The sequence below is a fragment of the Gymnodraco acuticeps genome, unplaced genomic scaffold (assembly GCF_902827175.1).
Source record: "Gymnodraco acuticeps unplaced genomic scaffold, fGymAcu1.1, whole genome shotgun sequence".
Classification (NCBI taxonomy): Eukaryota; Metazoa; Chordata; class Actinopteri; order Perciformes; family Bathydraconidae; genus Gymnodraco; species Gymnodraco acuticeps.
Genome location: NW_022990238.1, coordinates 12,456,980 through 12,471,934, shown reverse-complemented (window position 1 = coordinate 12,471,934; position 14,955 = coordinate 12,456,980). Strand labels below are relative to the sequence as shown.

At 44.2% G+C, this 14,955-nt stretch overlaps 1 long non-coding RNA gene across 1 annotated transcript; it reads left to right on the top strand.

The window, feature by feature from the left end:
• The first annotated feature begins 228 nt into the window (after positions 1-228).
• On the top strand, positions 229-1,213 carry LOC117548781. The gene is made up of 3 exons (XR_004569367.1): positions 229-344; positions 899-1,003; positions 1,160-1,213. It is a non-coding gene; the product is annotated as an uncharacterized LOC117548781 (long non-coding RNA).
• Positions 1,214-14,955: the final 13,742 nt, after the last annotated feature.

Here is a 14,955-nt window from a genome sequence, read left to right as displayed (position 1 = left end):
AAGCCCTCGGTACCGGGGGCTGCCGGATTTAACAGATTAATAGTCTAGTGTTTCAAGTTAGCTTGCTTTTAAAAACATGCAGAACGCACGGTTATGGTACAACGTTAGTGGATTAAAATGAACGTAAATCCTCGTTGTATTAATTTATATGCCTCTAAGTTAATAAAACACGCACATACATGCATGCTGTAACAAAAAAGAAGAAAAGCGCGCCGCCTGCCGCCATTTTAGGTTCGAAAATAGTGTTTCTCATTTTGTGAAAACTTTGCAACCCAGCTAACCTTTAATGTTTTTTCTCTTAAGGAAACTGACGCAACTGGCAGATATATGGCTTCTTCAATCTGGTAAGCCTCACAGTGGAGAAACTGTGACGCGCTGGGGGGGGTGCGAGTGGAGCCTTGCAGCGGCGCAACTGTGGCATGCTTACGGCCCCTACACACACGGCGGCGGGCTTGTCTGAAGCTCGACCAACAACCAATTACATGAATATCCCGCCCCGGACACACAAGCACGCGGTTTGATTGGCTAGAGCTTGTACTGGCATATGATTTGATTGTCACAATGCAGTTTGGCAAAGCGTGAAGTCACTCCATTCAAAGTGAATGGAGTGACATGGCGGCGTGCGTTGACACTTCTGCCCATTCACTTTGAATGGGGTGACATCACGCTTAGCCGAACTGCATTGTGGGAGCAAAGTGTAGCTTTCATGTGATTGGTTGTTGGTCTAGCTTCAGACATGCCCGCAGGCAAGCGTCAACGCACGCCGCCGTTTGTAGGGTGCCTGTGAATATTGTTACGTTTTCCAATGGCTTGGAGATGCAAACTTTGTGCTGCTGTTTTTGATACAAGGGCAGAGTTACTTGAACATTATAACATTATTATTCCCTTGATTTAAAAGTTAATGCAGACTACCTTTGCCCTGCGGCGCAATGAGATCATCAATGATGAGCTACCTGTTGGAGAGATCCTGGAACGCTGGCCTGCCTTGAAAATGGAGTCACAGGTGAAAATATTTTATTTATTACAACTATATAATTATTTTGTGTCCCTTTGACATGTTTACTCAGATTTAGCATGTTATGTTTCTGTTTATCTCTGCTTCCTTCAGTCCACATATACATTGTACTGTGAATTAAATAGTCATTTTATATTTTGGCAGAGTTTCACAGGATAACAAACCTCAACCTGAAGAACCACTTCTATGCGGAGTTGGTCCTCCATCTTCAGAGCCTGTTCAGGAAGAAGGCGGCAAGGAAAGGAAACTGAACTTCTGGATCAGCTATTCGCCTCCTATGACCTCCAGGTGAGTCGGTTATGCCTCTTGGTGTTTTATTCTCATACTAGAGTGGATTATCTTTGTCAAAATGTTGATCTCTTCAGTCATGGAAGAGCCCTTTCTTGTGATATCAATTGTTGTGTGGTTATACTGTTTAGCATCCAAAGTAAAAAGAATATATGTTCTCACACTCAAGGAGCAAGCTAACGTCCATGTCCGACGTGCTGCTGTCCTCCGTGGTCTGCCTGAATATCTGCATGAAGATGTCTCCACGTTTCTGAGGCTGTGGCATGTAAGTCAGCATAATAACTGTTTTGAATGTATGTGACAGATCATCCACAAATATAGTTTATCTTGTTACATTGTTTCAGGAGCTCTATTGCAGGTAGACAATTATTTGAATTTTTATAGTGAAAACATTATAATAAATGATAGATTTAGTTTGAAAAAGTATGAACTGTCCTGGTGTCATCAAAGCTTGATTCTGTCACTCAGGTGTTGTTAATCAAACATTATCTCTTGTTTTGCTCACATCCCATTCAGGTTCTAGTTCCAAGATTTGAATATTGCCATAAGAATTGTAATTATTGTAAGGTACACAATGGACATGTTGAACATAATCTCCCTTTACTTCAACACTTCAGAGGTGTTGAATATTATTTCTACTTAAGGATTTATTTGAAATTAAGCGTGTATAAAGTGGGCTCAGGTGATTTAATAAAATACACAATCAAGAGAGGGCTTTCTTTCCTGCAGCATCAGTGTTCAATACAAAATAATCTCTAGTGTTCCCCATATTTTTTTGTATGTGTAGTAGGGAGAGATTATACTGTAAATATATATTCAGTTGCCAGTTTATTAGGTACAACTAGCTAATAGTAACTGTCTAATACAATGATAAAATAAATCCTACCCTTATGAAGGTTATACATGATTTTTGTTGAAAGCATTTATGTCAACTGATTGGTTATTTTGGAGGCTGACGTTTCTGGTGTTGTAACATTATGTTGTGCAATGCTAATAGGCGTTTCCTTAAACCCACATTATGCACAAAACATACGGTTATTTGATGTGATATGTCACTGATGTATTTTTCAGAAAACACATTTCTGAGAGAGGCAATTTGGGTAACGTTTATCTGTTCTTGTCATCAGGTGGTGCAGTCTGATGATCCAGACACAGAGGGCATCGCGGTCGGACTTCTCATGATCAGTGCCAGGTCAACAGACACCACGCTCTTCTGCCCAGAGAGGATCACTGTTGTCATTGAGGGTAACAGAGTTATGGAACTCCCCACACTGGCTGACGCATTCATCCTGCTTTTTGCACTGACCGTTGCCCTGCATCTGAGCTACCCAAAAGACTTGGCCAACACTTTCGACTTCACCCAGAAAGTGTTGAGGGGAACTTGAAGCCCAGGGTATTGAGCCTGAAAAAGCTTTTGGCAGTTTAATCCAACCAACAAAGTTGCACTTTAACAATCACACACACACACACTGTTCTCCTCTGTTTACATCCTGCCGCTTTACATCTGTGTTCTGTTGTGTTCATTGACAGATTTGTTACTGTTCAGCTTCAAGTTGAAGGACTGTTCGTAGATGTTGTTTTATACTTTTATATGTATTGGGTCTTTATGGTCCATGTGTTAAATTAATACGCAGAACTGTTCCTGAAAATTGTGTTCACTCAAAAGTGATGGTTAAAATACACACAGATATTTCTCAAGGCCCTAGCACTGTTTTTAAGGTGTTTTTATTTATTTAAGAGTTAAATATATTGAATTTGTATTGTGCTAAAATGCATTGTTCTTTTATAGTGGAAATGGAATGTTGGCGATTTGCCAAAGCTGTTCAAATTATCAATAAATGCATTTGTATATATATACAGTATACGGTGTGTTTGGAGATAATTCATTACACTATTATACATTATTATTATATCCTATTTAGCCCAACAATATAGTTAATTTCAATCAATAGCTTGGGTCAAATGAACAACCCAATGTATGGTTTATATTAATTTAACCCAGTGATATAGTTAATTTCAATCACTAGCTTGGGTCAAATAAACAACCCAATGTATGGTTTATATTTATTTAACCCAGTGATGTAGTTAATTTCAATCACTAGCTTGGGTCAAATAAACAACCCCGCACATGGGTTAAAATGATCCAGCCCAGCATATGGGTTAAGACAACCCAGCGTGTGTTCTGTCCTATAGTGACTCAGCAGCTGGGTTATGATTGGGTTATTTTTTAACCCAGTAGTTTTAAGAGTGTTCAGAGCCCTCAAATCAAGTATTGGCCGAATTCCGTTCCCTTCCCGTTTGGGAACGAGGAAGTACTTGGAATAGAAGCCGCCCTGACTCTGCTCGGCGGGTACAATAGATATAGCCCTCTTTTCTAGGAGTGAGAGAATCTCTCTCTCCAGAATATGGGCTGACTCTCCTCGGGCCTGCGAATGCAGAATGCCCGAGAAGCGAGGGGGGGTGACAGCGAATTGGAGTCTGTAGCCCCGTGTTACTGTCTTGAAAACCCAAGCAGATGATGTGAGCATCTTCCACTGCATGCTCCTTAGAGCCAGTGGAGATGTCACGTCTCTTCCCCTCTGAGTCTCTATTTGTTGTGTTATGGGGCCCTCTAGTGTCTGAACACAGTGGTGCCCCTTTTCGACAATACCCACCGACTCTGCGCATGACGGTGGTGCCTTCACAACCCCAGCCGGCACTGCGCATGCGCGTGATGGTGGTGCCTTTAAAGCCCCAGCCGGCACTGCGCATGCGGCACTGTAATCCGCCTTTTGAGAGATGCCGTAGCTGCTCTCAGAAGGGGAACAGTTGACGGGCTGTTTATTGGTTTTATTGTTTTTCTTTTCATTTTTTTGAGCTGCGCCCTCGGCCTGAAGCCTGGATGCATCAGCGGCAAATGTTTTATGACAGAAAAATCAACAAATGTGTGACATGTGTTTGTGCGGACTTGAGGATGGTGTTGAGGCATCTCTCGAGGCGGCGGGAACATATTTAGAGCTGGGGAACCGTGGACTTCCAGCTCTGTTACGGAGGGGAGAAGGAGGGGCTGTCACGCCGCTCGCTTCTTCTTCCTCGACTGCTGGCCGAAATTCTGGGTTGGCTGCGCCTGAGCTGCAGCCGGAACCGGAGATTTTCTAGGCCAGCTCGCCCTCGTCTCCAGCCTGGGCTGGGGACTCGGGGCGGGCTGCGACCTCTGCGTCTTCGGTGTTTTAAACCGAGCAGGGTTCGAGGCAGCTTGGGCGAAGGACTGCTGCTGCGAAGGCAGCGGATGGACCCTTCGAGGGAGGCAGAGGTGGAGTGCCTCGTCCTCCTTCTTTTTCGACTCACACCTCCTTTGCATGGAGGCGAGAGCGGAGCCGAAAATTCCCTCGGGAACGATGGGCATATCCAGCACATCCTCCTTTTCCCGGTCTGGGAGGTTGGTGAGGTTGAGCCATCTCACTCTTTCCTGCACCACCATGATCCCCATTGCCTTGCCCGTGGCCTGGACGGCGCAGCGTTGGACACGGAGACAAATGTCCATGACCGCTGCCATCTCGTCCAGAGTGGCTGCCACCGGGTCACCCGATAGGTCCTCGCAGAGCTCCGCTTGGTAAGCGGTTAGCAGCGAGGACACATTCAGGGCCCTGGCGGACAACGCTGTGGCTTTGTAGGACCGTTCAGTCATTGTCGACTGAAATCGGTCCGACTTTGCTGGCAGCGTGGGGTTCCTGCTTGGTGATGGGCCCATCCTCGGTAGGAGGTGGGCCGCTACCAGCGGTTCCATGGGCGGTATGCGGAGCAGGCCGAGCTTCTCCATTCCGTCACAGTCTAGGGAGGAGGCACGAGACCGACACCTCATCCAACATCTCCGGGAAGACCGGAAGGAGTTGCCTCTTCGTCCGCGCTGCTTGGGGAAAATATTTCCCTTCGGAGCGGGACCTGGAGGTCTCCTTGGCCATTTCAGGCCACGGGATGTCGAGTCTGGCCGTGGTGCATTTACACACGGCCTGCAGGTCCATGCTCAGACAGGGCGAAGCTGGTGTGCTATCGCCCGGGAGAGCAACCCTCGCTCCAGGCTTTGCAGCCTGAGCCGATGACATGAAGATGTCCTCTTCATGTTCATCCGACTCGGACAGGAGGAACACCGAGGCGTCCTCTTCGTCCTCATCGTAGTCCAGCTCGAGGACATCCTCCGCGGGTGAGACCATGGTGAGGTCTAACCGGGAGCCCCAGCTCGGTAAAGCGTGGGGTCCCGTTCCCGCGTGTCTTGCCGTCACCGGTTGCCGTTCCGGTTCTGCAGCCATCGCAGATAATGAGCCCCAGACCGACACGGAGAGGGGTTCACTCTCTGCGGCGGACGCTCCCGCGTCTTGACTGCCGGCCGGCAGGTCAGTGGACATGGGGGGTCCTGCTCCGACAGGCTAGCTTGTCGTGCTAGCCGTTGGCGGCGGCTCTTCACGGTGAAGCAGACACAATGTCCGCACGAGCCGGGGTTGTCGATAGTGCCTCGGGCATGTTCCAGCCCGAGGCAGGACGAGCAGACCTGGTGTGTGTCTGTGCCCGAGATCTTCAACCCGCAGCCGCAGAGTCGAGCCACCGAGTCCCTGACTCCTCTGGTGTGAGGGAGAGAGGTGTCCATCTTGTTCGCCTCGTGGCGTGGAGAGGACCCGCTCTCAACAGGTAAGTTGGGAGAAAAAAGGTGTTACCACCCTGTCCTTAATCCGGAGAAAAGGACAGGTGTGGGTCTTTTATTCCCGGAGAATACTGACTGGTGTGACAGTATGCTCCTTTAATCCTTTCCTCCTCCGTGGGGAAGAGAAAAGAAAAAGCTTCCTCGCTACCGTGGTGTCGATAGTGAGGGAGCGAGCTAGCAACAGGTGTGTTGCTAGCTTGAAAAAATCAGACCTACCTTACTTTCCGGGGAAAGAGAACGACGTGGTCGATTTCAATACTAACTGGCGTTAGTATTACCGTCTTCCTGCAAAGCAGAAGGAGTAGCCGGCGAGCGCCCGTCGACCGAAATGGTTATATTTGGGTTCAGTCTGTGGACCGTTAAGCTTGTCCGGCTACTATAGAGATGTGCTCTGAAGCGAGAAGAGGTGTTTGAATGATGCATGCGTCGTGGCGCAAGCTACTTATAGGGGGTGAATTCCCTGACGCTGACGTCAAGATCACCAGCCAATCAGGATTGGCGTAATGAGATTGATGCTTCTGTTTGCTCCGCGATGAGGCGCATCCATAGTGAGACATCGAACGGAGTGTTATGAATGAGAACTAAACATAGCCTATCTATAACTAGTTACGGTAGTTTGAGAGGTCATTAAAATAGCTATGTGTGATATTCTAACCTGAAGTGTGTGTTTTGTCCGCTCATCGCTGCATGTGATCATGCAGAGCTGCGTGTCGACTCGTCAGCAGCAGCTGATCTCTCTCTCCCGTCAGATTAGACTTTACTCGCGTTTATGTCCATATCTATCAGATCTAGCTAGTTCTAGCTAATGATAGGACTACCTGCTTATTAAACGACACCTAAACAATAAGCGTCGCTATGCAACCGGGTGAGGCCGCAAAGTATAGCGCAGCATTATGCATTTGTTTACATGCCCACCGGAACCCCGAGGCATTACCAACAGATCAACGCACAATCAACCCATACAGGACATCTCTTTCTCCACATTACGTGTTAGACATTAGAATTTACTATTCTTGTCTGTCACATAGCCTACTCTTTTGTCTGTCACATAAATGGCGCAAGTTGCGCAACTGATGTGGTATTGCGCTAAACGGAAATTATTTTGAACGGACACTTTGACCGGAGAGATTTAGATTTGCCGGTCTTCAGCATATTTTACCGGTCGTAGTCCGGTAATTACCGGCTAACGAGAACTCTGGTGTCTTTGACATTAGCGCTGCTATGCAGCCACCTGTGCCCTGTAGCCTATACGAAGCCAGTTCAACAGACCCTGGATACGTTTGAGTTACCTTAACTAACCCTAACACACGTGCTCTCGCTAAGCGGTCCTATGACGCTGATTATCAACTCGGCCAATCAAGCCAGGGTTTTTCTCTCCAGCTGAGAGCGTGTTCACGTGAAAGGGGCGGGGTTAGCAACATTTGACCAATCACAAACAGGGACAAGTGTAGCCTAGCGCAGCGTCATACTTCATTAATGAAAAGTAAACTAATATTAGACAAATATGAACTTTAAACATCCATGACTTAAACATATAATCTAGGATACAAGCGACATAGTTGCACCTGCAAGGTGAATACAGCTGGTGAAAGAAAAAGTGTCTGAGTGGAGTGATATCATTAACAATTAGCCTATGATATCACTGCCCCGTCAAAAACACGAGTGGATAAGACTTTAATTACATTTGACTTGAGTATTTCGTCAAACTTAATGTGTTGCTTAAAATAATACTTCTGCATACAGTATGTGACACTGTGAGTGTTGCACGGCCAGATACGGCTCGAGAAGCTGACTCAGATAAGGAAATATATGATATATTATGATATTATATGATCGATGATCTGATTGATAATGTGATATGAATGATAAGTGTGACACGTCGGCGTCTTCTCTTCATACGGCAGTTTAAACTGTATTTCCATCCATCCATCCATCCATCTTCTCCCGCTTATCCGTGGTCGGGTCGCGGGGGTAGCAGTTCCAGCAGAGAGCCCCAAACTTTATTTTCCCTGGCGACATCAACCAGCTCTGACTGGGGGATCCCAAGGCGCTCCCAGGCCAGCGAAGAGATATAATCCCTCCACCTGGTCCTAGGTCTACCCCTTGGTCTCTTCCCAGCTGGACGTGCCTGGAACACCTCCCTAGGGAGGCGCCCAGGTGGCATCCTAACTAGGTGCCCGAACCACCTCAACTGGCTCCTTTCGACGCGAAGGATGAGCGGCTCAACTCCGAGTCCCTCCCTGATGACCGAACTTCTCACCTTATCCCTAAGGGAGACACCAGCCACCCTGCGGAGAAAACCCATCTCGGCCGCTTGTATCCGCGATCTCGTTCTTTCGGTCATGACCCATCCTTCATGACCATAGGTGAGGGTAGGAACGAAAATGGCCCGGAAGACCGAGAGCTTTGCCTTCTGGCTCAGCTCCCTTTTCGTCACAACGGTGCGGTAAAGCGACTGCAGTACCGCTCCCGCTGCTCCGATTCTCCGGCCCATCTCACGCTCCATTGTTCCCTCACTCGAGAACAAGACCCCGAGATACTTGAACTCCTTCACTTGGGGTAAGGACTCATTCCCTACCTGGAGTGGACAGTCCATCGGTTTCCTGCTGAGTAACTGTATTTCCTTTATACTTAATAGATTTAAACTCCGCACACTGAGCTCTGATCAGGCGGTGCCCGTGCTTTCACTGAGTTGATCTCTTTTCTATAGACGCCGGAGGCAGGCAGCGTCAGGTAAAACAAGTTATTTAGCCTTCCCAAACCTGAGCCTCACACGCCGCCTATGCTCGGACTCGAACACAGGTAATGATGACTCGGACTCGACTCGGACACTCCTTGGGTGACTTGGACTCGGACTCGACTACGACTCTCCCTTGGTGACTCGGACTTGGACTCAGACTGGAAGAGTGGTGACTCGAGAGTGACTTGGACTCGTAAATTGGTGACTTGACTACAACACTGCCGTGATGCATTTTGTAAATGCCTCCGCTGTCATTGGCTTATTAAAAAGCTCAGTATCTTTTGGCATCCATGGCCAAGTTGCTTAACTTTCTTTTCAGCAGACTTTTTTTAGCCGAATATATGGTACACAGTAGCAGGGCCTTGCTGTTAATTTCAAAACTCTGGCTAGTTATCTGCAGCTATCTCCTGAACATGTGCTGCAGGTATTAACTGACATCTACTTCCCTTTATTCTGCTGTGTGATTCAACTGCACTGAATAACACACCTAACACTCCACTGCTTTTTGAAATAATTTATACAAGAGTCCATACTCCCAGGTGTACTGTACAGAAAGTCTGCATTCTTTTAAATTATTTTCTAATAGGTGGTATTTAAGAGTAATATGTAAGCAGCTCGGTGTGAATCCTGGGTCAGAGCCTCCACCGTTTGACACTATCCAAATGAAGGATTGAGAAACGTTATGTGGCATTATACACTTTCTGCTTTCAAGGCTTTCATTTCATCATCATTTTTCTTCTTCTTTGCAAATTGGTGAAGGGTGAAGTAAAGTGAGTCCTTTCATGAGATTATTCAGAGGTTCTTTGTCACATCGAACAAGTAAAATATCTGCAATTCAGTGCTGCTTAGATAACAGTCTCGGCTCCCTGGGGTTCTCCACTGCACTTCTGCACTGTACTCCAGAAAATAAACAAGTGGCAGTTTTTTTCTTTCTCTGCAAAACTTGTTTATGTGTTTTTGAAGCCATCCGCCAGGCCCCTAGAGCTGTCAAGCGTTTCACCTGCAGCTCATGTTGAATGATGTCAGAAAGTGTAACTCGCAACGAAAACTGTGATGATGTACGCATGGGTCGGCAACAGGCGGCCCGCGGGCCATTGTTGTCCCGCCAGCAATAATATTTGGCCCGTAATTTTGAGAATAAAAAATAAAATAAAAAATGTTCTCTTTTTTTAAACAACATAGGACCGAGAGTCGCACATCAGGGTTTCCGTTAGCCGGTAATCACCGGTTTTTATCTGGTAAAATACATTAAAACCCGGTAAATTCAAAACCTGCTGGTCAAAATGTCTGGTAATAATTAGGGATGCTCCGATCGATGGGCCGCCGGTCATTATCGGCCGATATTCACTCTTAATAGTTTGATCGGTGCTCTCTATAAAGGCCGATCAGGAGAGCTGGATCTGATCGATATGGACATAAACGCGAGTGAAGTGTAACCGGACCCGATAGAGAGATCAGATCAGCTGCTGCATAATCACCTGAATCCCCGCCCACTATTTAGCGCGCTGCATGAGAAACTGACAGGCTGTCAGAGAGAGAGGGAGGGAGAGGGGAAAAGAGAGGATCCGTTTCTTCCGTGTTATTATCCAAAGTTAATGTAAACTTTTGAATAATGTACTTCATCTACTAAAAGTAGTTTGTTTGAATGTAATAATTATGTTGTTTGTTGTTTGTGGAATCATTTATTGAAAAATGAATCTGAACTTTTCGATCTGTAACGATTATAAACTGTAGCAATATAAAAATGACTCCCATTAACTGAGTTTTAAACATCAGCATATCCGGTCATAGTCCGGTGATTACCTGCTAACGGAAACTTTGCTACACCATTCTTATTATTATTATTATTGAAACATGACCGGTAAGTTTCAAATTTGTCCGGTAAAATAAATTCTGTCCTGACATATCCGCTTACATTCATAATGTCAGCGGAGGGAGGGAAAGCGGCACTGTGGAAGAGCAGAGTGGCGAGGGAGAGCTGTCATCTTCCCTTTACAAGCTTCAAACATGTATTTATGGTGTGATTTTGGAAATAAAAGTTCCATATTCTGAAAGCCAAGACTTTGTTTATTTAAAATCAAACAAAACACCCGAACCCTGAAAAACTATTTTTTTACGCAAATCCACGTTTATTTTTAAATGAGCCGTTGCGACTTCCGACTGATTTCGATAGAGCGGGTCACATATGGCAAATGTATGGTTGTGGGGAACCAGGTCAATTAAAGTACTTATTTAACTATTAAATACATTGAGTTTGAGTAAAATACTTGGTTACTGATTAATTTAGGTTATAATATATTAAATTGCAAAGCAAAACATGCTGTAATTGATTTATTTTGTCCTTTGATATTTTTTAAAGGTTTTCAACCTGAAAGAATCCTAATGTGTCCTTGAAAAGTTGAAATAAAGATTAAGGAAAAATGATTTGAGTAGTCCATGCGTCCTCTGTCGCCCCTCAAGCCTCTCAAATGTGGGCAAACACTCAAATAAATGCCAAAAACCCAGAGAACTTAACAATACTTATCAGAATAAAAGTATGTTAAATAACACTGCTACCTAGTTAATAACTTTACTCAGTGGAGGCTCGTCCATTGAGGAAAGGGAGGACCATCCTCCCTACAATTTCAGAGAAAAATTTACTTTGAAGAGAACAATAAATACACCTCAATTTAAAAGATAAGTCTGTTAAAATACAGATAATAGCCCTGGCTTTGGGACTGAAATGGGGCTAAAGAGGACGAGCCTCCCTTTGGGCGGGTCTAGCCAGAGGCTCTGGATTGGGCGCCTATATCATCAGTGAACCAATCAGCGGATCTGACTGCGCATCAGAGTGTTGATGGGGAGGGTTATCAGCGATATCAGAGTTTTTTCTGAACCGGGGAACAGGGGCGATGTGCGATCTTACCAAAATCAATTCCTTGAATTAGGCTTTAATTATGTTCTGGCCCGCCATCTTGTGGCTCAGCAAAAAGTTGGCCCAAGGCCAAATTGACTTGCCTACCCCTGATGTACAGCCTCTTGGACACAAGCAATTCCTTGTTAGTGTGCTTTTCTTCATTTATTGTCTCACTACTGTAAGTTCTATTAAAAGTACAACTAAATAAGAACCATATTTGAAAAGGATGAGACACCTACATTTCTGCATTGGCACAAAGTACCTTTTAGAATTGAATCCTTTTACTGGTTTGTAAAGCTCTAGTGGTTTGGTACCCTCAGACAGTATATCACTGATTCTCTGACCTTTTATGTCCCTGCACGAGCCTTTAGGTTCTCTTCAGCAGGTTTTTAAAAAATTCCCCCAAAATAAAATGGGGCAAGCAACATTTATTCACTTCGCTCCCAACCTGTGGAACACCCTACCAGGAAATATTAGACATTTGTTTTGATTGGCTTTTTACAAGCAACATCCCCCTTTGAAATTGTCTTTTATCATTATTTTTTCATTATTAATGTTGTATTGTATTTATTAATTTGGTCTTATTATGTCTTCCATTGTTTTACTGATATGGTTATCTGTTGTGGACTTTTGGATTAATATAATTGTTTTTATCTTTTATTATCATATATTTTTTATTTCCATGAATTGTTATATTAAGCTGCATGTCTGCAAAAAGGTTTTTGCGTATGAACACAATTGTATTTCTTGTTTTCTGTTTTAATTGATGATGTGTACTGTGAGCTGCACCTAGTGTATGAAAAGTGCTATACAAATGAAGATGTATCATTATTATTATTATTATTATTATTTATCGACCTCTATCCATCCATACATCCATGGATGGATGGATGGATGGATGGACCTACCAATACATGCTGCAGTAAGAAGAGAAAATAAGCCTTGGAATGAGACAGTTTTAATTGCTAACTCCCAGTTTTATTTGCCAACTCCCTCCATTTAGCCCGCCCTTTAAATATACCTTATTAAATGTGATCAACATTTATAGAACACATCAGTCAATCCAGGTCAAAATAGCAAAAAAATATAAAAAACGTTTTGTAATTCAAAAGGACAGTGAGGGACTTGAAACTGCATAATCTACTTTAAGATAGCTCCAACTCCTTCCCACTTTTTGGTTTTGATGTGTCACTCTAAGACTGTACATTCAATATTTGTCCTAGGCTGCAAGGAAACTCGTACTTGGATCTGGTATGAATGAATATGGACTGAATATTAAAATTCAAGGATACAAAAGAAGAGGATTTGTAAACCTTTTATTCTGTCTGGGTAATTGAGTAATTACCATTGTGTCATTTTTATTTGCTTTCAATGCCAAATAAATGTGCAGTTAATGGTTAAACTACAATTAATTGGCAATCGATCCAGGTAAGTGACTCGTTACTCCCCGATAATCCGGCACACTGAAGAAGCTATACTGAAGCTTTCACTCCACACTTACACACACACAAATGCTCAGCTTAGCCCGAAAAACTCGCTCACCTACTTAAAGTCTGCTCACATAGACAGCGAGGCCTTCCCACAACATTTCCTATAACATTTATACATGTGGACAGCTCTGCAGTTTTCTGCCCTCACATCCTTCACACTGAGAGATGAACTCCCTCCCTCTGAACAGCATCTCAGGACAGTGGACTGTAAGATGATATATGGAAGGCTTTTATCTTTTTTTCTCCAGCACTGCTATTCAGGACTGAGCTCATGCGCTTCACCATAGACCTCTTAGCCACATTCACACAAAACCTTGAGGGAGCTTGTTATGCTTCTTGGGGTTTTCCCTAGTCCAATATATAGGTTTTAGTGCATGTAAATGGTCTGCAAAGGTTACAATCCCAAAGTTCACGCCAGAGGGAGTTTCTCTCCCACATGCCTAAAACACCTCGTTTCTAGTCCTTTGCTTCCGTAACATATTGACATCACTATGCAACACTCGCAAACCACAGTTGGCTAGTGTTCCAAAACATTGTACGTAATAGGCTAAGGGGCGGGACATATCTAAGTGGTTGACCACAACAAAACCAGCTAGCTGACCAATCAGAGCAGACTGGGCTCTGAAAATGAGCATAATAGGGCCCCTTTAATCATAATAAATGACTTGCTAATGCGAGTAAGAGCTACAGATGCTAAAAATCAAAGTTTATATCTTTAACTATGATTCCAGTTCCATTGTTAGAACTGTGACAAATATGAAACCTGAAAATGAGCATTATAGGGCCTCTTCAATAATAAATGACATAACGAGTGCCCTGTATGCCATTAAATCTTCAAGAAATAAACACAAATCTTAGGTAGGAAGACTTGGATGAAGATGAACTCTAAAGCTTTTTAAATGCTGTGTAAATGGATGCAATTCCAATGAGCGATGGAGCATGATGTCATAAAACTCCTGTATAATGTGTACAGGTATCCAAGAAATTGCTCCTAAATTAAAAGCGTCTGCTATAGTCATGCAGCAAGTTTTCAGAAAATATGACATTTGTAGGGCAGCATCCTGACTTTCATGCTGTGCCTTCTGTACTTTTGTTCACACAGATCTGACATCACAGCAAACACAAACATACCCCCACCACTTACTTGTTTCTCTGCAAATACCTATCATTTTATGTCACACTAGAAAGTGCGCTCAGATAAATGCAGAGGCAGGGCTCAAGACAATGTTTTTTCACAACATCCCGAAAATCTATTTGTATCTGTCCTGAAGCGAATTTAAAAGCTCCTTGAATCAAAATGTTGTTTCTCTACTCATCATCTGTTATCATCTATAGTTATTGTTGTGGAAATAATTATCATAAGACGCCAATTAGTAACATACAGGACAAACCTTGATGTCTGTTTACCTTCTTTAAGGACACAGGCGGCTTAGCCAATAATGTTATTGTTCCCATTCTGTGACCGGTCAATACTGGGATACAGATGGTCTGTGTTGTGGGTACACTGGGACACTTCCTTCTCTGTATTTGTGGACTCCAAGGTAAAATCTTCGAGGTCATAAGTGTCCGAGGCAAGTAGCTCTGTGTTCCCACACTGTTTAGGCTATCTTCTCAAATATGTTGTTTACTCTCTGCGAAACCAGTTAGATGGGCTGGCAAGAGAGAGGCTCTCCAGAATTGACGTGGCAACTCTACCGTGAAGTCAGAACCTCTGACTCTTGGACTTGTGATGTGAATCCTCCGGCCGTTAACTCCAAATAAACCATCATGTGTTTGACATCAAAGCTACTGCTCCTACCGTGTCTCCTTCCTGAGTCGGTGACTCCCACTGCATAGCTACACAGAAGTTTC